Consider the following 26,364-nt stretch of genomic DNA (forward strand, 5'->3'; position numbering starts at 1 on the left):
ACTACAATTTAAAATACAAAGGGGGCAAGCCCGCTGTAACATGCTTGTTATGTTAATGTATGTGTTTTCGTTGTTAAATGTGACCCAGGTGAGATAAGGTTAATGTGTCAGAGAGTGAGTGAAAGGTGGAAAGGGCGTGTGTGCATGTGAGAGGATTCTGAGGTTATAAAAGGGATGAACTGACAACTAGAAGTCAGATAGGGCCTTAGGGGTCATGGAAGCTACATCTAGTTAGTAAGGGAGGTTGTGCATAGGATTTTAGAAGCAGTAAAAGAAGGAGCAGGGAAGTTAGGACCAAGCATTAATGAATAATAATAACATATAACTCTTCTTGTGTTAAATAAATTTTTATTTGTTTGTTTTTTTTAAAATACAGACTCCCATGTGTTGATTGAGTTGTTACGCTAGCATTATTTATTCTATTTCCTTGTTACGTCTCCTGCAGTGGGTTGAGAGAACCAACTGGGCATACTGAGTTTCTCTGGGACCCAGAGAGGGTAAAAGGCCTGAAGCTTGGGTGTCAGGAGAACAACTGATCCAGGTGTTTCTTGAGGGGGTCTGTTTCTCCGTTTCAGAGGTGGAGGCTGGGGAAAAGGTGGAACCCAGGCAGGAACACAAACACACACACACACACCCTTAAAAAGCAGCACAATGAGGACTGAGCATGCTCAGTAACCACGGAAAGTTGAGTGTCAGTCGAAAAAGAATAACAGAATACCCAGGGATTGATGGGATGGAATATCCTGGAAGGTGGGGGGGGGGATGAGGGTATGGCTGGCTGGCTGAAACCATGAACAGGGTACGTCTGTCCAAAAAGGACTGAGTGCAGATCCACAATGGACTTATTGTTCCAGCTATGTATGCAGCCTACTACTATCCCAATATTTTAGCACTCAGCCAAGAGAGCAGTGATTGACCTAAGGACTCGTTGCAGAGAACTGATATGGGGATGGAATTAGCCACTGCAGAAGTTCTCCCTCTGGATCAGCCTTCCCCAACTTAGCACCCTCCGGCTGCATGTGGACTACCAATCCCATCCTCCCCAGCCAGCATGAGCCATGGCCATGCTGTCTTGGGTGGATGGGGGATGTAGTCCGAGACACTTGGGGGAGCACTAATTTGGGGAAGGCTACTCCAGAGGTTCCAGTGAGGGTTGAGCGTGGAAAGAGGAGATGCGTCTTCGGGGCTCGATGATCTCTGGGTGTTGCTCAGCAGAAGGAGCCACAGCTGAGCCCGTCATGTGGAGGGAAGGGTCTCCCTCTCCGTTTCCACTGCATTACCTCGGCAGGCTGAAATACAAAGTCAGGCCTTCTAATTTATTTAAAACAATGCAATATTTAAAGCCATCCATTCAGACAAGCGCAGCCAAGAGATTTTTGTTGTTGCTGTTGTTGCCATGACTGAGAAAATAAAGCAGGGGTCACTTCAAAGGCAGCCCAGTCCTGGAGCCGGGTGAAAAGATCTGGCAGGCAGAAACCAGGACATCGCCTGAGGCTCGGCCGTGGAAGCTTCCCACCGCCATCGCCGGTGGGCCACGTGCTATAGAATCACAGAATCACAGAACAGTAGGGTTGGAAGGGGCCTACAAGGCCATCGAGTCCAACCCCCTGCTCAGTGCAAGAATCCAAGTCAGTGTTCCTGCTTTACAGGGGACAGTCCTCTATTTGAAGGGCTGTCCGGTCCAAGCCCGGGTTAAAGGTAAAGAACCCCAAGAAGGGAGGGGAGCAGGGGCCCTGGAGTTGCCCACCCACACTTAGCACCTGGACAGGAGACAGAGCAGCCGGCACACCGCTCACCTAGTCGCCCTCTTGGACAGTCTGGTGTGTAGGGTGACTCCTTGTGCTTTGCTCAAAAAGAGGACAAAGGGGGATACAGCTGTGCATACAATTTGCACATACTCGTTTAGAGATGCAAATATAGAAGGAATCGCTGTGATTTAAATGGAAACATGCCTCGCCAGAGTGGGGAAGACGGTGAGGCCAGGTGGGCCGTGTGCCATCTGTTCCACCCGCTGTCCAGGTACAAAATGGTGACGGGTGAGTCCAAGGCCCCCTGCTGGGCTCCCTTCTTGGGGTTCTTTGAAATGGACTCAGACTGGACATATAAAACTGGGCAAATAAAGGGCATGTTCAAAGGAGAGGACTGCCCTCAGAAAGCCCTTTAAATAGAGGACTGGCCTCTGTAAAATAGGACACTTGGCTTCCCTAAAGGTGGGGTATATTGTATTTCTATTTAAATTATAGTAATTCTTCCTAAATTTGCATCTACACCTATAAATTAGGAGATGCACATTTCATGCAAATCTATGTCCCCCCTTTTTGGCAATGTGTCAGTGGCTACCCAAACCACAACCAGCCCTCCACTTTTCCCAGCCCTCCCATGGGTGAGGCATGGTGGACTAGTTCACTGAAGACGTACTGCCTTATTCTGCTCAGAAACAAAAAGGAGTAGAAACACACGCACACGCACATACCAAAGTTTGCCTCTTTACAAGTGGGTTTTCCTCCTGAAACATTAACAAAGCTATTAAGATAAACAATGGTACCTTTGTCAAGGAATATTAATCCACACATACGCGCGCATACAAGTGCCATTTCTTACATGTGACCTTGATGCGCAGCTTCCACTGACAAGCTGGTTTTTGAGCAAAGCGTGCCACCCAGTGGCTGATGACAGTAAGAGGGGAGCATTTTGGAAAAAAGCTTCAGGGACTTCTTTCTTGTGGCTGCTGGAGCTGCTGTGGAAAGGTTGCAAGCAGCTCCCTTTGGGGCATCTGAAGCGTCCAGGCATGTTTGGCCTGAAGTGGAGCCTCTCCTTCAGAAGCGTGCTGTTCTGCTCGAAGAAACAACAGCCCCCTCCTCATTTCTGTCACGGCTCTCGAGGCCAGGATCTGCTCCAGGTTTGGATGGGATTATTATTATTTAGCAAGGATGCCTCCTGTTAGAAAGGCAATTAGCAGAGAAAAAAAGCAAAACAAAAGGCAAAACTGAATGAGCGTTTACCACTCCCCCATGCTCACAAGGCTATCTTGGAACAATAAAGGAGACCGCACCCTTCTTTAGTGAAGAAAACAGTTTTACTCACAAGTATTCTTGCATATACAATGCAGGTACAGTGCAGAGTTTCAAAAGAAGTTTGTTCAGTCTATTTTGTGTTCCATTACACAGGCAGGAGCAAGAGAGCAAACACGCGTGGTCCCAGCAATGGCAGAAGTCAGAGAGAGATGGGGAGAGGAAGGGGAGGAGCAAAAGGAAGAAATCACAGGAAGCCACGCTGTAGGCGATAGGCTAGCCATGGTCAAAATCCCCATGAACTAACAAACTGCAACACTGCCCCCTTCCAGTAACTTGCAGAGGAGGTTGCAATATTCCCAACAGGCTGGAGGGGCAAAGTGTCCTCTTCTGGGCCTCCTCCACTGTCAGTGTGTCCTGACTAGGAGTGCACGAAAGCCACTGACCTGGTCTCGCAGCTTGCTTCGCGGTGGGGGGGAGGCACTTCGCTGCTCCCCCCGAAGTTCAGGCTGGGGGGGGAGGCTTCCCGCCTTGCCCGGCCGAAATTCAGGCTGGGGGGAGGCTTCCCGCCTCACCCGGCCGAAATTCAGGCCGGGGAGGAGGTGCCTCGCCTCGCCCGGCTGCGAAATAAAAAGATTAAAAAAAAAAAACGCCCCCATGATAGGCTACGTGACAATTAACGTAGCCTATCACGACTAGATCTGCAAAGTCAGCCATGATAGGCTACGTTAATCGTCACGTAGCCTATCACGGGTGGCTTTAAAAAAAAAACGTACGCAAATGGTGGCCCCCATAGGGAGCCGCCATTTGCGTTCCTTATTTGGTCGCTGTAGTCTACGTAAATCTTTACGTAGACTACAGTGAAAATAAGGGCAACGCAAATAGCGTTGCCCTTATTTTCGCCGTAGTCTACGTAATCTTTACGTAGACTACAGCGACCAAATAAGGAACGTGAATGGCGGCTCCCTATGGGGGCCGCCATTAGCCGTACGCGCTTTTTTTTTTTTTTAAGTCACCCGTCATAGGCTACGTGACGATTTACGTAGCCTATCACGGCTGACTTTGCAAATCTAGCCGTGATAGGCTACGTTAATCGTCACGTAGCCTATCACGGGGGCGTGGGGTTTTTTTTACTTTTATTGGAATGGCGGCGGCGGCAGTCGGTCGAAAGACCGGCTGCCGCCTCTGCCCCTGTCGAAGACCTGACGAACCGCCGCCGGGACCCGCCGCCGGGAGGGACATTCAGCAAAGGTAAGTCCCATCCCGGGGGGGGGCAGGGGGGGCGGAGAATTTCTCCCCGAAACTACTTCGGGGGGCCGAACACGTTGGCACTCGGCCCCCCGAAGTTTCGGGGAGAAATTCTCCCCCACCCCTAGTCCTGACAGGCTTACCTGGCTGTGATGGCAGCATGCCATGCAGTGATGGGCAGCTGGATCCGGCCCACTTTTAACTTTCCCACACTGTCCCGCAGCGATGCTAGGTTAGGCGTGCTGTGGGGTATTAAAAGGGTGTGTAGACCCAGCCACCTGGCACTTCTCAGAGTGCTGGGCTAGAAAAATAATGAAGGGAGGGGCAAGGCAGGCATTGGCAGTGGGCTTTGTCAGGGCCATGCAGCCCCAGCAGCTGCCCAAAGATGCCACACACTGCAACAGCCCTGCGCACGAGAGTCTTTTTCTGTGTCTTTTGAAAGGCATTTGTGTGTCTGAAAGCATGAGAGAAAACACACTCCTGGCGGACAGGAGTACCTCACGGCTGACTTGAGGGCAGGACCAGCAACAGGGGTTGGCATGACCGGGCACCTGTCAATGTCAACACCATAGCAAAGGGGGTCATTGTTGATCTCTGAAGTCCCCCGACTCGTCTCCTCCTCCTCCTCCTTGCTCTTGCTGCCTGTTCACTCGCCCCCCTGGGCAGGTGAGCCGTGACAGGAACAGTACGGCATCCAGGCCACAGTTTAGGACTTCCACAGCCTCCACGGTATCCCTCAAAAATAAGAGACAGAGCTGGGTATCATCAGCTGATTGAGGAGACTGAACCCCAAACTTCAAGTGACCTCCCTGACTTGGATTCCTGCACTGAGCAGGGGGTTGGACTCGATGGTCCTGTAGGCCCCTTCCAACCCTACTGTTCTGTGATTCTAGGATTCCCCCAGTGCTTGCCTGTAGACCGCAGAGGACAAAAGAGAGCCCCTGGGGAACCACACAAATCAAAGGCCCAGGAACTGGAAGCAGTCCCTGCAGCACTGCCTTCTAGAAATGCTCCGTCGAATAGACCAGAACTACCACAAAACACTGCACCCAGCAGGACATTTCAAAACGATACAGTGGCTGTTTGACTGAACGCCACTGAGAGGCCCTGCGTCCATTTGCATATCTTTTAATGGCAGTGGAGGCTGGTGGCTCCGATGTTAGTGCGGCACTGAATCCGCTCCGGGTTTCAGCCAGAACCAGGCAGAGCTCTAAAGGAGCTTCACAACTTGGATAACTCCTTTAAAGTTCTGGCTGGTTATGACTGAAACCTGAAGTGGATTCACTGTCCCACTGACATCGGAGCCACCAGCCTCCACTGTTTAAAGGTTTGGGGTTGGGGGGGTTAAATAGCCCCTCTTCCCCCTGCCCCACGGTCCCAATTCAGACCAGGGTCCTTTGTAGCTGCTATTTTTTAACAAAGTTACGCAAATGTGATCACAACAAATCTAGCTTTTTGTTCATTCATGTGCATGCATTAAAACCAGAGAAGGTTCATCTTAGTGATATACGAAAGTCACTTACCTTTTCGAAGGGTGACATTCGCGGTGGGGGGGAGGCATGCCATCCCTCCCCCCGAAATTCTCTCTGGCCGGCTCCGCTCTGCGGAAATTCCACAGAGCCACCGGCCGGGGCCGCCCGCAGACAGACATCCAGCCGCTGGGCAGCCTGCAGGGATGCAAATGGTGGCTGCCGTAGGCGTCTCTGTATTTTGCCATGATAGGCTACGTAAATATTTATGTAGCCTATTACAGCAACAACAACAACAACAAAGAACACAACTGGCGGCCACTATGCCATTTGCATTCCCTTTTTTTTTTGCCGATAGGCTACGTAAATATTTACATAGGTTATCACGGCCAAAAAAATAGGGAACGCAAATGGCGGCCCCCGTAGCCGCCATTTGCATTCCCTTTTTTTTGCCATGATAGGCTACATAAATACTTACGCAGCCTATCATGGCTTCCGCAGGGATGCAAATGGCGTCCCTGCGTTAGCCGTGATAGGCTGCCTAAGTATTTACATAGCCTATCACGGCTATAGCGAAGAAGCAAATGGCGGCCGCAGCCACCATTCGCAAGTCAGCGTGAATGGCAGCAGGTAGGTGTCCCGTTTCGCGTGCCTTTCGCAGGGGGGGGTGGGGGGCTTCGTTCCACCATGGATTTCGGGGGGCCGAATGCACTGGCAACCCACACCAGCAATTTTAACACGTCATCTCCCAAAGACAAAAGGGGGTGCAAAATTGGAACAGTGATTGACCAGACACAGGTAGGGATGGCAGAATTCTGCCATGGACTCCAATGAGGCTGGATTCTAAAGAATTGCCCCCCCCCAGAGTCCGTGGTGGAACGGAACACTTACCTCCGCCTCCCCGCGGAATCCTCTTCGGACGGATCCTCCGGCTCCAGATTGCCAGCAATACGGCCGCCATGCCATATCGCTGGCTGAGGGGGACTGACTGGGGACGCAAATGGCGTCTGGGACGCAATTTGCATCTGCAGTCAGTCTCCTTCAGCCAGCGATACGGCATGGCGGCCGTATTGCTGGCGCTTTGGAGCCGGCCGGTGGCTCTGCAGAATCACCGTGGAGCCGTACAAAGAGGATTCTGGGGGGAGGAATGGATCGCCTCCCCCCCACGGGTGGATTCCCCACAGACCAGCAGGTAGGGAATCCACCCATCGTTAGACACAGGCCAGAAAATAGGGATGGCGGAGAATTACTCCCCGAATCTTTGGGAGGCTGAGCGCCGAGGCATTCGGCCCCCCGAAAGTGTTGGGAAATTCTCCGCCGCCCCCCCCCGGGATGGGACTTACCATGGCCGAATGTCCCTCTCAGCGGCGGGTCCCAACGGCGGTTCGGCGGCGGTTCGGCGGGGGCGGGGGCGGCGGCCGGTCTCCCGACTGGCTGCCGCCACCACCATTGCAAAAAAAAAAAGTGCGGTAAAAAAAACCACACACCCGTGATAGGCTACGTAACGATTTACGTAGCCTATCACGGCTAGATTTCCAAAGTCAGCCATGATAGGCTACGTAAATCATCACGTAGCCTATCACGGCTGACTTTGGGGGGGGGGAAAGCGTGTACGCAAATGGCAGCGGCCCATGGGCGCCGCCATTTGCGTTCCTTATTTTGGCACGTCTAGTTTACGTAAACATTTACATAGACTACGGCAAAAATAAGGGAACGCTATTTGCGTTGCCCTTATTTTCGCCGTAGTCTACGTAAATCTTTACGTAGACTAGACGTGCCAACATAAGGAACGCAAATGGCGGTCCCCATGGGAACCGCCATTTGCGTACGCACTTTTTTTTTTTTTCAAAGTCACCCGTGATAGGCTACATGACGATTTACGTAGCCTATCACGGCTGACTTTGGAAATCTAGCCGTGATAGGCTACGTAAATTGTTACGTAGCCTATCACGGGTGTGTGTTTTTGTTTTGTTTTTTTTACTTTTCTTTTCGCGGCCAGGTAGACGGGGCGCTTCTACCCGGCCTGAATTTCGCCGGCGAGGGATGGGGCGCCTCCCCCCCGGCCTGAATTTCGGCCGGGCGAGGCGGGGCGGGGCGCCTCCCCCCCCTCGCCTGAACTTCGGGGGGAGAACTGAAGCGCCTCCCCCCCACTGCGAAGCATGCTTCGAGGACAGGTAAGGGACTTTCGCCAATCCCTACCAGAAAATGGGGACCGTCGTTGGTCAATTCAGTGGTGCCATCAGGACAGGACTTAGGGGCAGAAGTCTAGGGCCCTGCTCAGCAGAATGAGCAGATGGGCCCCTGAGTGCAGAAGAGCTGGCTTGCCACATTTTGAAATAAGTGAAGTGATACACACATTACCACCTAAAGAGGTAATTAAGTCCAAAGTCTAAAATTACCTAACTGCACCAGCGGATAGATAGGAACAACTGGAGCATATGTACCACTTCAGGCTGCAGGGAGGTAATGATTTGGTACACTGCCCTTCCCCATCGAAAAAGCTCTCTGCAGAAAGAAAGCTAGCATGTTGGAGAAAGGGGTTTAGATAGCCTTCTGCCAGACATGCTGTTTTTCTATGTGCATGGAGATTTCACTTTTCTTCCTGGGGGAGCATTCAGACAGACTAGGACTGGATGAATATGATTGTTTCGTTTTCTCCCAGTTTCTCATTTTTCCAATCCTATTTCTTTTCTTTTCTCCCCCTCCTTTATTTTTTTATTGTTATTTACAATTTAATACATAGTGATATCTTAATACCCAATATGTAATAAGACCAAATACTGCTTACAATGATCAAATTTGAACATCAAAGATAATCACAGATTACAAGCAGCCTTAAAAATTTAAATACAATCATTTTTTATACCAAAGCTGACATTAAATCATCCCCAGAAAAAAAAGGGATTTAATGATTCCCGAGCTTTTTCATTCTAATAGATAATTGAAAAAGACTTCACTTTTCAGTTGATCCTTTACTAATCTCTCTTCTGTAGCTCTTATCATGTTAGTCAGTTTCACCATAGTAGCAGCCATAGTTTGTAGTTAATAACCATGATTTGTTAAACACGAACAACCCATAGTTCACAACCCAACAACAAATCGTGTGTTGTCTTTGCGGGTTGTTCATGGTTAACAAACCATAGTTCGTCAGCACTGCTGGATTCACACAACAACTAGGGATGTACAGATTGTGCAAATGCTTTCAGTCTGTGTTTTACAGATTGTCAGGTGCCTTTTGTTCCATCATCCGCCCAATCAACGGAATCTGGGTTTTTTTGTTTCCAAATTTGCTGAAATTCACACTTGCCTAAATATGCAGTTGCACAAATGCGCATGTGGAAAAATGCTCAAATTCCCCAAAAATGCACATTTTCACGCTTTAGCCTACGGGGAAAATGCACATTTTTGGCCAGCTTTATTTTGCACATTTTTCTACAATGAAATTACCACAAAATTCAGGAAAATTAGAAAATCAGTCCACAAGTCCACAAAATCCACCTGACAGGGGAAAAGCTGGTCTACTGCAGAATCTGTGGGTCAGATTCATGAAAATCTGAACTCATTTGATTCTGTTGTGGATTTCTCAAACATAAGGATGTACGAAAGTCACTTAACTTTTCGAGGGGTGACATTCGCAGTGGGGGGGAGGCACTCCGTCCCTCCCCCCAAAATTCTCTCTGGCAGGCTCTGCTCCACCGACATTCCGCGGAGCTGCCGGCCGGGGCCACCTGCAGCCGGACATCCAGCCGCTGGGCAGCCTGCAGGGACGCAAATGGCGGCTGCCGTAGCCGCTGCCATTTGCGTCCCTGTATTTTGCCGTGATAGGCTACGTAAATATTTACATAGCCTATCATGGCAACAAAAACAACAACAACAGCGAACGCAAATGGCGGTGGCTACAGCGGCCGCCATTTGCATTCCCTTTTTTTTTTGCCGTGATAGTTTACGTAAATATTTATGTAGCCTATTACAGCAACAACAACAACAAAAGGAACGCAAATGGCGGCCACTACGCCATTTGCGTTCTTTTTTTTTTGCCGTAATAGCCTACACAAATACCTACACAGCCTATCATGGCTTCCGCAGGGACGCAAATGGCTTCCCTGCATTAGCCGTGATAGGCTATGTAAGTATTTACGTAGCCTATCACGGCTATATGGAAGAAGAGAATGGTGGCTGCAGATGCGGTCACCATTCAAAATGCAGCGCGGATGGCAGCAGGTAGGTGCTCCATTCCGGGCCCATTTCGCAGGGGGGGTGGGGGGCTTCGTTCCACCATGGATTTCAGGGGGCTGAATGCACTGGCATTCGGCCTCACCAAGATCCATGGCGGAATTCTCTGACATCCCTACTCAAACATCCCTAACAACAACCCATGCTTCAACGGCAACTCACAATCAACCCATATTCAACCCGTACTCTGGCTTGCTGAGTTGCATGAACCCAACCAAAGTCTGCCACCAGCAGCTGATGTTCAGAGGCATACTAACTACCTCTGCACATGAAATTTCCATTGAGCCATCACGACTCTTGCCTGCTGGGAGTAGGGATGGCGGAGAATGTCTCCCCGAATCTTCGGGGGGCCGAGCGCCAACGCATTCGGCCCCCCGAAATCGGCGGTGAAATTCTCCACCACCACCCCGCCACCCCCCCAGGACGGGACTTACCTTTGGCGAATGTCCCTCCCGGCGGCGGGTCCCGGCGGCAGTTCGGCAGCGGTTCGGCGGTGGTTTGGCGCTGGCGGGGGCAGCGGCCGGTCGCCCGACTGGCTGCCGCCACCGCCATTGCAAAAAAAAAAAAACCTAAAGTAAAAAAAAAAACCCGTGATAGGCTACGTAACAATTTACGTAGCCTATCACGGCTAGATTTCCAAAGTCAGCCATGACAGGCTACGTAAATCGTCACGTAGCCTATCACGGGTGACTTTGAGGGGAAAAAAAGCGCGTACGCAAATGGCGGCGGCCCATGGGCGCCGCCATTTGCGTTATTTTGGCACGTCTAGTCTACGTAAAGGTTTACGTAGAGTACAGCGAAAATAAGGGCACGCTATTTGCGTTGCCCTTATTTTCGCCATAGTCTACGTAAATCTTTACATAGACTAGACGTGCCAAAATAAGGAATGCAAATGGCGGCGCCCACGGGCCGCCGCCATTTGCATACGAGCTTTTTTTTTTTTTCAAAGTCACCCATGATAGGCTACGCGACGATTTACGTAGCCTATCATGGCTGACTTTGGAAATCTAGCCGTGATAGGCTATGTAAATCGTCACGTAGCCTATTACGGGGTCTTTTTTTTTTTACTTTTTGTTTCACGGCCAGGGAGACGGGGCGCTTCTCCCCGGCCTGAATTTCGGCCGGACGAGGCGGGAAGCCTCCCCCCCGGCCTGAATTTCGGCCGGGCGAGGTGGGAAGCCTCCCCCCCTTTGCCTGAACTTCGGGGGGGGAAGCGAAGCGCCTCCCCCCCACCGCGAAGCCAAGCTGCGAAAAGGTAAGTGACTTTCGTACATCCCTAGCTGGGAGTCCATGCATTTGTTCCCAAACTCCTTTTAAAGCCAACTCACCCAGCAGTCATTTCCACATCTTGTGACAGCGGATTCCACAAATCAAGGGTGGGGCAGATCTCAGGCTTGCAGGCCTTGAGATCCACCAGTTGGAGACTGGTAGTGTAAAATAGTGGCTCAGGCAGGCAGACATGCATGAAGAATGAAGGGACAAATTGCCTCTGTGCACAAGCTCAGCCCAGGAATGTGTGATTGGTACCACAACCAATCTCACAAGTTCTTTCACACACAAAAATCCACTCCTGCTTTTTTTCCCTAGGGATTTCTGTCCCTGGGACAGCTGTCTCTCTGTCTGTTCAGTGGAGTTCCACAGCATCTTAACTCAGTTTGCATTTATGGGCCGAGCCTCAAGTTCTTCCCGCACTCCAGGAACTTTTTACATGGGGGATGGGAATAGAGATTTTCATGAATTGCAGCCAAACTCTGCATAATTTTCACACTGCCGAAATTTGCATAACTTGCACAAATTGCATCCAAAATTTGTGCAACTTAAGAAATATGAAAAATCTACAAGCTGACTCTGCTTGATGCAGGTTGAGTTGGGCTCCACAGCGGAAAGTGGATCGAAGTCCAATGGGGCCAAACCAATGGAAGCTTCACCCCCACCCACCCCCAAAAAAACAGATTCCTCCGACATCCCTATTTCCCCCACGCATTCTTTTTCAGCAACCTTATTTAAGGGTGGAGCAACATTTTAGTTGTTGCCATTGGTTAAGCACTTCAGAGCAAAACCCCCTTCCTGATCTACTGTAAATTGCCCAGAGATCTACCAGTAGACCCCAATCTACCTTCTCCTGCTTACCCCTGCCATAAATCACGAACAAGTCTGAGCACTTTCTTTTGCCTATCCTGAATGGAAATCCATTTCATTTCATTTCAGGTGGCCCTGCCTGAACTCTAACATTATGGGAGAGGGAGGGGAAATTCTCTCCATCTACTTTCTCTGAGGCCTGCAGAGTTTAATACACCTCTATCATAATGGCTTGGAGTGAAATGAAACCAGGGGGCACACAAGATCACTTACCGCCCTTTGCCACCTTGTTGTACTTACTGGCAGGATTTGAAAGAGTGAACTTTTCCTAACTTTTTCAATGCATGAATGAAACAGATTCCAATCCACTGTGGCAACTGTGAGTATATTATAACAAGCCTATGGTCCTGATTCAATACAGACTACAAAGTGACTTTGGCTGGGTTCAGACAACATGCTAATCCACTGTGGGTGGCTCCTAAACATGACCCACAATGGGTTAGCATGTCATGTGGGGAGTGTTTTCCCCACCCATGATTCGTAAAGTACCCACCCTCAGAACCCACACTCTGCAGAGTGGATCCAGGTCCTTGGGGTGGCTTAGGGTTGTCTGTTGGACTCTCCGTGGATAAATCTGGGTGACCATAGAGATTGCCACCTTGAGTGCCCAGAAGTGCTGGCGACGCTCTAGCCTGTGCAGCTGATTTCTATGGTTGCGATCAGCGAGTGGCAGTTGGGGCGGCCACCGCAACCCCATTCCTGCCACGGTGGGACAGGTAGAGGAGAGGTAAGAGAACCACGCTGCCTGGCGTGGTTCTGTGATCATGTGGGGGGTGCATCTGTCATGGTTTCCCTACCCCTCTCCACGGCATGGTTCTGCTACCCACCTACCCCCCGTGATTAGGTGAATGCACCCTTTATCATGGGCACAATCTTGTTTATGACCGATTTCATGGGGAAGAAATGTGCTATGCACGACAATCCTAACCATGTTTTTTGTGCAACGTGTGACTTTTAATAATATGTCCAGCTTTGCACTGCTTAGCTCTGTTGTAGCAACTGATTAATTATGGAAGCACGATTGTTAAATTTCTACAGTACAAACATCTCTGTTCTACACTAGGGATGGAGGAATCAGTCTGTTTCTGATGCATATCAGTTTAACCTCTGTTCAATAATAAATCCATTCCATCCCATTTTCACATCCGTCTGTGGTATTGGTTGATACTAAAACCACACAAAAATTCACATTTATTTTCGTATGCGATTTCCCTCAAAATATACAGGAGGGGAGGGGCCGTAGGTCCGTGGAAGAGCACCTGCTTGGTTCAATCCCTGGCATCTCCTGGTAGGCCTGAAAAACTCCTTCCTAAAACCTTGGAGAGCCACTGCCAGGCCGTGTCAACAATACTGGGTTAGATGGACCCATGGTCTGATTCAGTATATGGGAGCTTCCTGTGTTCCTATATTCCCAATTTATATACCATTTTCCCTATAATGTGCATTTTAGTAAGCATTTTCAAGCCCAAACCTGCATTGCAACATTCAGAGGAGTGAGCAGCCTGAAGAATAACTGCGTTCCCATCTGTAAATTAGTCCAGGAAGCACAAATTAGGTTGTTTCATTTAAAAATGCAGCGCAAATGGAGTTTTCCTCTATCCCTACTCTACGTAGAATTGGGTGATTTGGAACATTGATGCTACTGATGCTTGAAGGACATGAGTGTTGCAGATTCCTGTGTGGAAATTACTTGATCCGCATCTCTCGCAGTAATGTGTGAATAGGAACTGAGCTATCCTCTGGTTTTGCACTCCTCCAAATGCTATGATGCAGTTTTTGGCAGTGCAGACATACTAAAATATGCATTAAAATATTTTTGAGAGAAAATGCACATAGAAACATGTATCAAGGTATGCATTTAAATTCATGTTTTGATGGGATTTCTGCCTTAAATTTGAGAACAGAGTTATGGGTGATAATACAAAGAAGTGACACCAATGGGAAATTAGGGATGTACAAAAGTTCCGCCATGGATCTCGGGGAGGCCGAATGCCAGCATATTTGGCCCCCCAAAATCGGTGGCAGAACGGCCCCCCGCCCCCCCCTGCCCCCCCGGAACGGGACTTACCTTAAGTGGATCTTCCTGGCGGCCGCGGCTCTGGCGGTGGCTCCGGCAGCGGTGCGGCGGCGGTGCAGCGGCGGCCGGTCTTCCAACCGGCTGCCGCCGCCACCATTTCCAGGTAAAACAAAACAAAAAACAAAAAAATGTGATAGGCTACGTAAAGATTTATGTAGCCTATCACGGCTAGATTTTAAAAAAACACCGTGGTAGGCTACATAAATGTTTACGTAGCCTATCACGGCTGATTAAAAAAAAAAAAAAAAGTTCCTTATTTTGGCACGTCTTAGTCTACATAAACATTTACGTAGACTAAGATGGCGAAAATAAGGGGAACGCAAGTAAGGAAGGCAAATGGCGGCGCCCATGGGCCCATGCCAAAAAAAGCATTTGCGTACATGCTTTTTTTTTTAATCAGCCATGATAGGCTACGTAAACATTTACGCAGCCTATCACGGCTGACTGCAGGGACACAAACGGCAGCAGCTACAGCCACCGACATTTGCATCCCTGCTAGCCAGCCGGCCAGGATTCTGGGGGGAGGGACGGAATGCCTCCCCTCCAGCATCAGCATAATCCGCGGAAAGGTAAGTACCTTTCGTACATCCCTATGGGAAATAGGCAGGTTCACCTATTATGCCAATAAAAGCTTGTCACAATTTGGTAGGGATGTCGGAGGAATCCATCAGGGGGGTCAAGTTTGCCGAGCTTTCAGCAGTTTGGCCCTTCGGACTCTGGCTTGCTTGCCCATGAGCTGGCTCAGCTCAAGCTGTATTGAGTTGGGCCAGCTTACGGATTTTGCGGTGGGTTGTTTCCTCCTCAAAATGGGCATTTATGTAAGTTGTGGCAGCCATTTGCACAAATTACACAAATTATGGCTGGAGTTTGCATAACTTATGCAAATGGTGGCCACAACATGCGTAAATGCCCATTTTAAGAGGGAAAAAAGATGCTAAAGTTCCTGGATTTCAGGAAAAAGCCCCCAGCTCGGCTTGCCAATCCAAGCCAAATCAGGGGTTCTGGGGAAATTCAGCAAGCCTCCAAAGGGCCGGATTTCCCCACGACAGCCATCCCTACTCTTTGGCAATATATATTGCAGGCCAAATCTGACCCAATGTCAGGGTGGAAACTGAGCCCATAGAGCCCCAGAGCAGTTCTGATTCTGAGGAGGAACAGCAATCCATGGGAGAGGAGCTCGCTCATCTCTCACAAGCACAGCAGCTGGCAGAGATTCCTCCTGCCAACATTCCTGGGATAGATAGTGACCCTGGCAGCGAGAGTGCGCTGGACGGGGGCTTGCTGGATGCTCGGCACAGATGCAGGGAGCGACGACGGATGGAGGGCGCAGAAAGGAGGCATAGCACTCGCTTGGCGTGCAAACAATGGTCGCGTCCTGAGGACCCAAGGGAAAGATGGAGGATCTCTCCCTAGCCCATATGTTCAGGGTCTTCCCGTGGTTCTCTTTCAAACAGGGACCAACTGCCTTACCTGGAGCTTAGGGTACTCTGCTATCTTTCCCCAGTGCAGTTCCTTGCTTAGTTGCTAGCGATTAGTATCTGTAAGAGTCATAAAGGAATAAAGCCTTGAAAAGAATCCTCTGTGTCCTGAGTTGGCTATTGGTGGGGACTGCAAGAGGCAGCTAGGGTGCTCCTGACACCCACCAGGCCAGCCAAGCCAGCCCCTCCCTGAAGCCCCTCCCGCTGAAGGCTAGCGGGGAGAGGAATCCAGTCATCAGTGACAGAAGCAGGGGCTCCGTTGTACTCTTCTCCCTCAGGATGTAAGGATTTTGTTACATCCATTCTATCTGTTTAGCAGATTGTCAGGCGTCGTTCATTCTGCCGTCCACTCATAGATGGAATCAGATTTCTCTCAGTTTCCCAAACTTGCATTTGTGTTGGAAAGTGAGCACTTGTGCAAACTAGGTTGGCAGCCTAGCCGCCATTTTGCATCCTCCTTAATACCCCCAGACCGAGCGTTGTGCCATGGCCCCTTGGGGTAAAAATGGCAGCTGCCACCAAAAAAAAAAGATAGTGGAGAACATTCAGATAACTTTCTGAAAAGTGGCATTCTTTTGTGGGGGGGAGGGGGGGAGGTTGGAAAAAGAATGTCAGACCTTTTCTCAGAAAAAGGTCTTCTGAGAAATTTGGGCTCAGCTCAGCTCTATATCTATTAGCAACCAGTGCTGGACTCCTGCCATTGGTGAGTTAGCATTTCAGACTTATCTATGTAGCGATGCTACGAACAGGTGTGTTGCTGCTGCTGGTTGATGCAGGTAAATGAATTCGGAGTAAGGTAGCTCTCCATTTAAGGCAAGAAGATCAAGAAGAAGCCATGGAGGAAAGGTCATTATTCCGTTGCTCCAGAAGTGGTAAGTGGGGTGCGGGGACTCACACACACACCCATTCCTTTGAGGGCTGTGCTCCAGGGATGAGTGTGGTGTTGGAATAGCTACATCTATTCATGGGGGATATGATACAGAGAGAAACTGTGTTGGACACCTTCCCAGAGGCAGAATGAGCAGAGCAGATTAAATTTTCCTACAGCTTTGGAAGACACATCAGCCCTTTTTTCCCCTGGAAGAGCATTTCGGTCTCTTTTACATCTCACAATCGGACAATGGCTCCTGTTCAGAAATTCCCAGCCTCTGGCTTTCTTCCTCCCTCCCCTCACTCCCTCCTCCTTAGCTCTAGTTCGTAATTGCAGAGGAGCTGGCCAGAGTAAGGCAACTCAATCCTCGGATCAAACTGATACGAGCCTCTGGCCATTTAGCAACTCCTTGAAGGGCAGGAAACACGGCCAGTATGATGAGATGCTTATCAATCCCACAGGAGAAAATTCGCATCGCCCCAACCAGCAGCACATCAGAGGGGAAGTCTGGGAAAGGCGCGAGCCTCATTGAGATGTTGAAAGTTGATCAGGCAACGGCCATCTCTTTTCCACACAAGCCACGCAAACGGCTTGGCATTAAAAAGGCTTGGCATGAACCAAAGAAAGATTAAGCCTGTTCACACACAATGGAGGCAAATCATGGGTTAATTAACCCATGCGTTGCTGGGTCATATGTCACTGCCACTTTGCATAACCAAATGTTTAGCCCATGAATAACCTATAGTGTCTGGGTCCACATGTCACAAAATAACCCTCGATTGGGCCAATCAGAGCTTGCATATTTAAAATAGCAGCCACACGCAACCCCAGCAAATCGTGGGTTTATTAACGATTTGCTGCCACTATGTGCAAACTGGGTCACTGATGGTCTCTGAGCTGGTGATGACTGACCCAGAATCTCAGGGTTCTGGTGGATGGCTCAATGAAAAAGTCACCCCAGTGTATGGCTGCTGTGAAAAAAAAGGCAAATTCCATGTTGGGGACCATTAGAAAAGGAATGGAAAATAAAACTGTCAATGTCATAATGGCTTTATACAAATCTATGGTGTGACCACCCTTGAACTACTGTATACATTTCTGGTCATGGCACCTCAGAAAGGTGCAGAAAAATCTCAACAGCCCATCGTAGGTTAACTGTGGATTGTTTAACTCACGCTTAACCTATAGTGTGCAGGTTCACACTTCAGGAAATAACATCCAATTGAGTTGATGGGAGGTTGATTATGCAAAGAGGCATGTGCTGAGCATATGACCCAGAAAACTGTGGGTTAATTATCCCACAATTTGCCCCAGTTGTGTGTGAACTGAGTAGTTGTGTGGAGGCTGCGTATATGCAACATAAAGCCTGATTTGGGGGTCTCTCACTATGAAGATCTAGTAGTGTTTGTCCGCTTTATTTATTATTATTGTTTGTTTGTTTGTTTATTCCTATATTGCCCAATAGCCGAAGCTTTCAATTTAGTGGAAATCAAAGGAAGGGAGCCATGGGTGCCACAGACATCAGGGACATGAACTAGGGCCCTCGGAGTCTGAGACTGGGATTTGGCCTGGGGGTGACCCTCTAACTTAAGATATGGATTGTGCTGCTTGAGTAATAGAAAAGAACCTCATGAGCTACTACCTGGGTCTCGGTGCGCACATGCCTTTGATGCCCTCCAGCATGTGTTCAGAGCAGCTTACAGTAAGAATAGGTGACCATGAATCCTGCTTTGCAGATGACAGTCCTCTATTAACTTCTGTAAACCACCCAGAGAGCTTCGGCAATGGGGCAGTATAGAAATGTGAAGAAGAAGAAGAAGAAGAAGAAGAAGAAGAAGAAGAAGAAGAGGAAGAGGAGGAGGAGAAGGAGGAAGAGGAGGAAGAGGAGGAGGAGGAGGAAGATTTGAAGGGCTATTTGTTCAGTCTGAGTCCAGTTTAAAGATCAAGATCCATAAGAAGAGAGAGCAGAGGCCTTAAAGTTGCCCATCAAAGTTATCACCTGGACAGCAGACAGACTGACCAGGCCATAGGAATGGTGAGAAATGCATTGGGTTTACATTTTATTTTGACATTACCGAATTTGCTGCCCCCCTCAGACCCAAACACAAGTTACAGATGTAAATCCCTACAAACAAAATTACGGAAATCCACAAAACAAAGCAAGAAATGCATTCAACGACATGTGCACATTTTTAAAATGCAGAAATAAAAATGCATGCATTTCTAAAATGCACGCAAAGACGCTTTGGTCAATGGGTGCATGCATAGAAAAATACGGACATTTGAAAAATACATGCAAAAATATGTACGGGTTTCTGTGCAGAAAGAAAAAGGCTTACATGGAACCAGAACCAGAACCAGAACTTGAACAGGCCTAGCAATGGAAATCTTAGAACCTGAAAGAGATTGACCTTGAACGAGATTTGCTTCTCGCTAGCAGGAACACACAGGACTCCCAGTTATAGCATTCCCCGCTATGGTGAGATGTATTGTATTTCTATTTAAGTTATAGTAATGATTTCTAAATCCATGTCTAATCTACACAGCACATAAAGAGACCCAAGTGTATCCAATTAGTACTTGTAACGTATTGTAGTGAGACTCTTACACAGCATTTACGTCTTTACATTTCCATTTGTACATATACATTAGCATATGCACATTTTATGTCAAAATGATGTCCTCTATTTTGGTAGTATATCAGTATACAACAGTATATAACAGAAGGGTGGGGGAGAAATAAAGTTACAATTGTAAAATTAATTTCTAAAACCTAGACTAAAAATAAGCAAAGTAACTGTGTGCGAGTATGCGCAGGGCCAGCATGAAGGGTCAACACTGCCCAACATCTTCTGAGGTTCCCAGCCCAGCAGGGGGAGGGGGTGGCATTGCCAACAAGGGATGTCGGAGTAATCCATTTAGGGGGTGGAGTTTGATAGTTTTCCTTAGGTTCGCCCCCCATTCACCACCCAGACTTCATCCAGTTCCCGCCATGGTGTCGAACTTGGTCCGCATTGAGTCAGGCCAATTCACAGATTTTCCAGGGATTTTGTGCATTTTCCCCCTGCACATTCAGCAATTTACACAAATTTCTGAGCAATTTGTGCAAATTGCGGCCAAATTTGTGCAAATTTGGCCATTGTGTATATTGCTTAGAAATTTGTGCAAATTGCAGAACCTGTGGGAAAAAATGCAAAAAAGGGGGTCCAGGAGTTCAAGGATGGCCTGAGTTCAGCCCGCAGCTTGGCTTGCAAATGCAAATCGAGTTGTACATGCCACTGAACATCGAGTCAAAAAAGAACTGGATTTTCTAGCAACGGACAACCTACTGCTAACCCACAATATCCCCCACCCCTCCTTCTCCTTGCTGTTGCTGCCTATTCGCCTTTTCTCTACATATGAGTATGTAATGACAATGACAGGAGCAAGGAGAAAGAACAGTGGATAGTGCACTGCATCAAGAACTGCTTCCTTTAATCTGTCCTGAATCTCCTCCTGTTCAGCTTCGTGGCATGACTCTGGGTTCTAGTAGTACACGACAGGGAGACGTTTTTCTCTGTATCCACTTCCTCCACACCATGCATAATTGTGTACACCAGCCTTCCTCAACTTGGCGACCTCCAGATGTGTTGGACACTTGGACTACAACTCCTATCATCCCTGTCCATTGGCCATGCTGGTTGGGGCTGATGGGAGTTGCAGTCCAAAACATCTGTGGGGTACCAGGTTGGGGAAGGCTAGTGCACACCTCTGTCATGTCTCCCCATACTCACCTTTTTTCTAAGCTAAACAGTCCCAGACGTTGTAACCTTTCCTCATAGGGGAGTTGCTCCTGCCCCTTGATCCTTTTGGTTGCCCTTTTCTGCCCTTTGTCCAACTCTACAATATCCAATCATGCATGGTGTGGAGAAAGTGGATAAGGAGATGTTTTTCTCCCTCTCTTATAATACTACCTGGGAGAATCAGGACAGATAAAAGGGAGGACTTCTTCACCCAGCGCACAGTCAAACTATGGAATTCACTACCACGGATGTAGTGATGGTCACCAATTTGGATGGCTTTAAAGGGGGGTTGACAAATTCATGGAGGAGAAGGGTGTCAGTGGCTACTACTCCTGATGGTGATATGGTACCTCCAGGATAAGAGGCAGTATGCCTATGTACACCAGTTGCTGGGGAACATGGGTGGGAGGGTCCTGTTGCACTCATATCCTGCTGGTGGGTTCCCAGTCAACAGCTGGTTGGCCACTGTGAGAACAGAAGGCTGGACTAGATGGACCCTTGGTTTGATCCAGCAGGGCTCTTCTGATGTTCTGATGTTCTTATCCTTTTTTAGGTGTGGTAATCAGCACTGTACACAGTACTCCAAGTGTGGTCGCACCACATATGTGTAATAAGTTCAGCATGATATTGGTTTCACTCTTTCAATCCAGCCCAGTCATTCTCAGCCGCATTTTTGTCAAGGGTTTCTGGCTGCCAAGTTTGTCTCATTGTCTGTTGTTGCCCATCCATCAAGCGTGACGAGAAAGAAGCCGGGGAGTGCTTATCCATTTCCAAACCCAACGGAATTTCTTTATGAAGGTGAATGACTGCACTCTGTTCAGGCCTCGCTTGTTCATCCTTCCAGCCATGGTCAGCAGTGATGAGCAGTTCTGGAAGGACCCTTTGAGAAGCAAGCAAGGGGAGCTCGGCCGGCATCTCAAGCCCCATCCTCATCCCGAGACAGTGGCTTAGGTGCAACTTCGTTTGCATGCACACATCCGGAATCAAGAGGTGAGACATTGGTTTGGAATAAAACTAGGGCCACAGTTTATTAAATCCCTCAAATGGCCTGTATGCAGCATGGTCTATGAAACTGCGCAGGTATGGACTGAGACAGGAGTCCCATAAGGATGAGCCACCCCAGCCCTGTACACCAGCCAAAATACTGGCTTCAGTGCAGCCAGCCACAACCTAAGGAGGGAGACCCTTCCAGATCACCATTACCCAAGCCCTAAGACTGGGTTACGGTCAGGCCTCAAAGGCTGTGCTCCTCTCCCATCGCCAGGACCAAAAAGCTTGTGAGACAATTAATCACCGTAAAGGGTCAGGACCACAGTACTGATGGAGCACAATATGTTACGTGGCTCGGGACTGCAATACCGGATGGAGCACCTCTCCTGCCATGACCTACCCAGACACTAAGATCAACATCTAATGCCTTCCTCCGAGTGCCTCCTCCAAGGGAGGCTCAGAAGGTGGCAACAAGGGACAGGGCATTTTCAGTGGTGGCCCCTGATTATGGAACGATCTCCCCACTGAGGCCTATGCCTGGCGCCACCAACACTGTCATCTTTTCAGCACCAAGTTAAGACTGTCCTCTACTCCCAGGCACTTAATGGCATATGATGGGGCATTTATGCCAGCTGTCTGAACAGGTCTAGTCATTTATTGATATATACATTTTTGGCTGTTTAAATTGTTTTTAAATGTATATTCAGATTTCGATGCTATACTTATACTTACGAATTGTTCTGAGAGAGAGCTTCGGCTATTGGGTGGCATCGAAATGAAATGAGAAAAATGAATGAATGAATGAATGAATAAATAAATAAATAAATAAAGGTGCTTCTAGGTGCTCGCCAGCGATTTCCTAATGCTCATTTCCCCCATCAACCCTGCCAACCGCCACTGTGACCAACCTATTTAACAGCACACAACCCAACCCTAAAATTCCAAAGTGCCATCAACAAACTAGTGCAAGGTAGGTAAAAAAAAAGAAACCTGCCCATAAGAGCCAATCAGGAAGCAAGCTTTAAAAAAAATCCTACCCAGCCCCCCACAAAGCAGGGGGGGGGAACGACTAGCCAAAGGCTGTACTAATTGAAGAGGCAGATGAGCAGGTGCCAGGAGGGCTGCAAAGAGGCTGGACGAGGGAGGGAGCAGGTGTCCCAGGTTCACCCCCACACACACCAGCTGTGTCATGACACAGTGAGCATCACAGCATGGCCCTGCCTGTCCTCGCCTCCTAGAAGGCGCATGCAAAGCAGCCCGCCTACTAGCCAGCTGCTCTGCTGAGCACGGGAGCGGGGAGCCATTTGCCACAGATGCCATGAGGGCTCCTCTTATCCTGTTAACGGGCCACAGAGGGAGATCAGTCAGTAACCCTTGTGGGGCTGGATTTCGCATAGGGGCTTCTAGTTGCTGACCCTCAGCTTACGTTGATTGCATCGCAAGACATGTATAAAAGGGACACATAGACAGAGGGGGTGGAATGTGCTACTCCCACAACCAGGATCAACCCAAGACATGCTGGGGATTTGGAGAAATGTACCACTTTAGGCAGCTGGGTGACTGCTCCTCCCTTAAGGGCCACCCTGGCTCGCGTGACAGGCTAGTGTTGCAACAACATTTTAGACTCAACAGTTCCAGGGCTTTATTTCGACATTTTGAGTACTTTCCTTTGGGAATCGGACTAAGGGAGAGCGCTGGGATTGTGTGCTGACTTGGGGCCAAACCAGATGTGACGTTCACTGTGTGAATGTAATTAACATTGACGTATTTGGGTATGTAAATAACAGCCTTGGCCTTGAGACCATGCGAGACGAGACGTTTAGCCTGAGTATGCGAGACGAGAGACGACCGTGATGAGAGACGACCATGCGGGACAAGATGTTTAGCCTGAGTATCGAAGGGTGCAATGCTAGGCGTGGTTAGACCAAAAAAAGTGTACAACTCCCAGCATGCCCCAGCCAGCCATGCAGTTGTAGGACTTTTTCTCATTCTAGACATGCATAGAATTGCACCCTCAGATTGAAAACTGTGTTTGAATTGTATTATCGTTTTTATTGTTTTATACCAGTGATCTACACTATTTTTTGAACAGGGTCCACTTTGGCTCCAAGCACCACTCTTGAGACCACTTGGAGGCCTTTCCTGGGCCAGGGGGGAGGGTCTCTGATCTCACCACTACCCCCCACCCAGTCAAGCAGTGATGGCAGTGGACGTGGCTGGAGGCCTTTTCCCTCCCGACGAATCAGCTAATTGGCTGATTGCTCCTGTGTCCTCCTCTTCCCTGCCTCCACCCACGTTACAGCTGATGAGCAGCAGGTCTCCTGGCTCCCTACCCCCGAAGCTCCCTCTGGTAGCCCAGATCGCAGCAGCCAGCTGCCTGCTAAAGCAAACCACAAGGCAAAGCTAGAGAGCCCCTGCTGAGAGTGAGCAGCTGCTGAAAAGAGAGAGAGAGAGAGAGAGAAAGGGAGGAAGGGAGGGAGGGAGAGGGAGAGAGGGATGCACTTCAGGGCAGGAGCCCTCACACCTTGCAATGAAGAATACTGGCTTATACTGTATGTTAATGTTGTATTTGTTAGCGTGCCATCCAGAAAATGTCTGTAATGTGGCAGCTTTATAAATACAATACTTACTTACTTACTTACGTAATAGCTTTTCCTTTCCCTTCCTCAGTCCTGACAAAAATAGTGAAAGGCATCGGGGGGGGGGGGCTTTTGTGTTCATGTGTGTCAAGGCTGTGGTAGGGAGAGAGTTAAACGCCCCATCCCCACCCATCATGGTCCTGAGATTGCCCTGGCTTCCCTGTAGCTGCTCTTTACATAACAAGCACATACAAATTAATTAGTGTAGTGGTGAGAGTGACAGACTGGGAGCCGGGAGATCCGGGTTCTAGTCCCCACTTGGCCATGGAAGCTCACTGGGTGACTTTGGGCCAGTCACAGACTCTCAGCCCAACCTACCTCACAGGGTTGTTGTTGTGAGGATACAACGGTGAGGAGGAGGATAATGTAAGCCGCCTTGAGTTCCTTGCGAGAGGGAGAAAGGCTGGGTATAAATGCAATAAATAAATAAATAAATAATTCCATTCATGCATTTTACAACAGGTCTAGTTTGACCCTAAGTCACCAAGTCTCACCTTTGCCACGAACATAACTTGGGCAAACCACTCCCTCTAGGCCTCAGCTCCCTCATCTGCAATGCAGGGATAATAATAGTGACCTAACTTACAGGGTTAGGGTAAGGGTTATATAACAAGATCATGTTGGTGGGGGGAAATTGACACAGAACTGCCATTTTCAGGGGCAGCTCCGTGGTTTCCTACCCTGAGCTAAAATCCATGCAATACAAGAAGAACAGTTTCAGGGCACAGTTACTAGAAGATGTTTCAAATTAAAGTGAGTAATGATCTCAACCCAGGCAAGATTAAAACATGTGGAACACAGTCACTTTATCTTGAAATGGACAGGACACAGACAACTCTTTGCTAACCAAGGTGTGCACTGACTTATGGCTTATGGTGTCAAAAATGAATTCACACACACACACACACAATTTTTAAAAACCTCTCAGATGAGTGTGCGTTTGCATCTTGCCCTGCAGCTTGAAAGATTACCAAGGAGCTGGGGTTCAATGGTTTTGTTCCGCCCTGATCCAAGCAAACCAAGGGGCCCAAGCCCAATGAGTGAAGAAGGTAAACACAGAAGCCGTATTTCCTATCTCAGAGTTACAGCTGAGCTACACAGTATGCTAATCATAAGGGACAAAACTCATAGGCGTCGTAGGTAGAGGGCAAATGGGAGCAAGGGAGGCAAGTGCCCCCTGCCAAGTATCTTGCACCCCCATCCCTAGTTACTCAGAGCACAGGCACTTTTCACATACAAATTATAACTGAACCATAAACTAGAAAGGAAAACAAGGCTGCAGTCATAAGCAGATTGCTCCCTTGAAACTTAACTCCATCAAATTCAATAGGATCAAGCAATTAATTTGCTTCACAGGAAATTGCTTCACAGCTTCAGAGTTGCAGAACTAGTTTAAGGTAGGGGGTCAAATTGCTCCCCCCCACACCAGAACCTCCAAGGGCTGGATGCTGTCAGCGGGTGTGGCCACACTCACTGACATTATCACCCAGCTGCACCCTCCCATTTTGCCATTCTCCATGCTGAGAGAGGGACAGGGTTCCATGCCTCTCGCGGCACAGAGAAAGGGACTCATCCAGCATTAGGAGGAGCAGCTCCTTCCAGCATCTGCCCCCTTTCCATGCTTCTTGTCATCCCTATTTGGGGCAGCAAGAGGTGGGCAAAGGATGACTCAGCCAGCAGTGGGAGGAGCAGCTCCTCCATAGGGATGTACGAAAGTCACTTACCGTTTCGCAGATCTGCTACGTGGGGGGGGGGGAGGCGCTCAGTCTCTCCCCCCGGAATCCTGCCCAGCCAGCTTCGCTCTGCAGGGATTCTGCAGAGCCACCAGCCAGCTCAGCCAGCAGCCGGACAACCGGCCACTGGGCAGCAGGGACGCAGATGCGTCCCTGTCCTTAACCGTGATAGGCTATGTAAATATTTACTTAGCCTATCACAGCAAAGGAAAAAAAAAAGCGTACGCAAATCGGCCGCCATTTGCGTTCGCTATTTTTTGCCGTTCTAGCCTACATAAATATTTACATAGGCTAGAACGGCTAAAAATAGCGAATGCAAATGGCGGCCGCCGTAGCCGCCATTTGCGTATGCTGCACCCAGCCGCGGCCAGCCAGGAGACCAGCCGCCCCCACCCTCTCCCCCGCCGCTGCCCCCGCCGCCACCGCCACCGCCACCGCACACACCGCCACCGCACCTGCCGCCCTTGCTGCACCTTCCGCCACCACCACCGCCCCCGCAGCCACACCTCCCGCCCCACCCGCCACCGTCGCACCTTCCGCCGCCGTTGCACCTTCTGCTGCCGCCGCACCTTCCATCGCCCCCGCTGCCCCTGTACCTGCCTCCCCTGCCACCGCACCTGCCGCCCCCACCGCCGCCGCACCTTCCACCTCCCCTGCCGCCCCCACCCTGCCACACTTGCCGCCCCTGCCACCG

At 49.2% G+C, this 26,364-nt stretch overlaps 2 long non-coding RNA genes across 2 annotated transcripts; one reads left to right on the forward strand and one right to left on the reverse strand.

Moving 5' to 3' along the window:
• Positions 1-367: 367 nt before the first annotated feature.
• On the reverse strand, positions 368-14,473 carry LOC146340697 (uncharacterized). The gene is made up of 5 exons (XR_014784085.1): positions 14,169-14,473; positions 5,783-5,926; positions 3,085-3,144; positions 2,602-2,937; positions 368-1,289 (listed from the first exon to the last, which is right to left on the reverse strand). It is a non-coding gene; the product is annotated as an uncharacterized LOC146340697 (long non-coding RNA).
• Positions 14,474-14,631: 158 nt separating this feature from the next.
• Positions 14,632-22,152, forward strand: LOC146340698 (uncharacterized). Its single transcript, XR_014784086.1, has 5 exons — positions 14,632-14,746; positions 16,469-16,527; positions 18,263-18,561; positions 18,850-19,005; positions 20,862-22,152. It is a non-coding gene; the product is annotated as an uncharacterized LOC146340698 (long non-coding RNA).
• Positions 22,153-26,364: the final 4,212 nt, after the last annotated feature.

The sequence above is a fragment of the Heloderma suspectum genome, chromosome 6 (assembly GCF_057233095.1).
Source record: "Heloderma suspectum isolate Gila_16-S chromosome 6, 16-S_ref, whole genome shotgun sequence".
Taxonomy (NCBI): Eukaryota; Metazoa; Chordata; class Lepidosauria; order Squamata; family Helodermatidae; genus Heloderma; species Heloderma suspectum.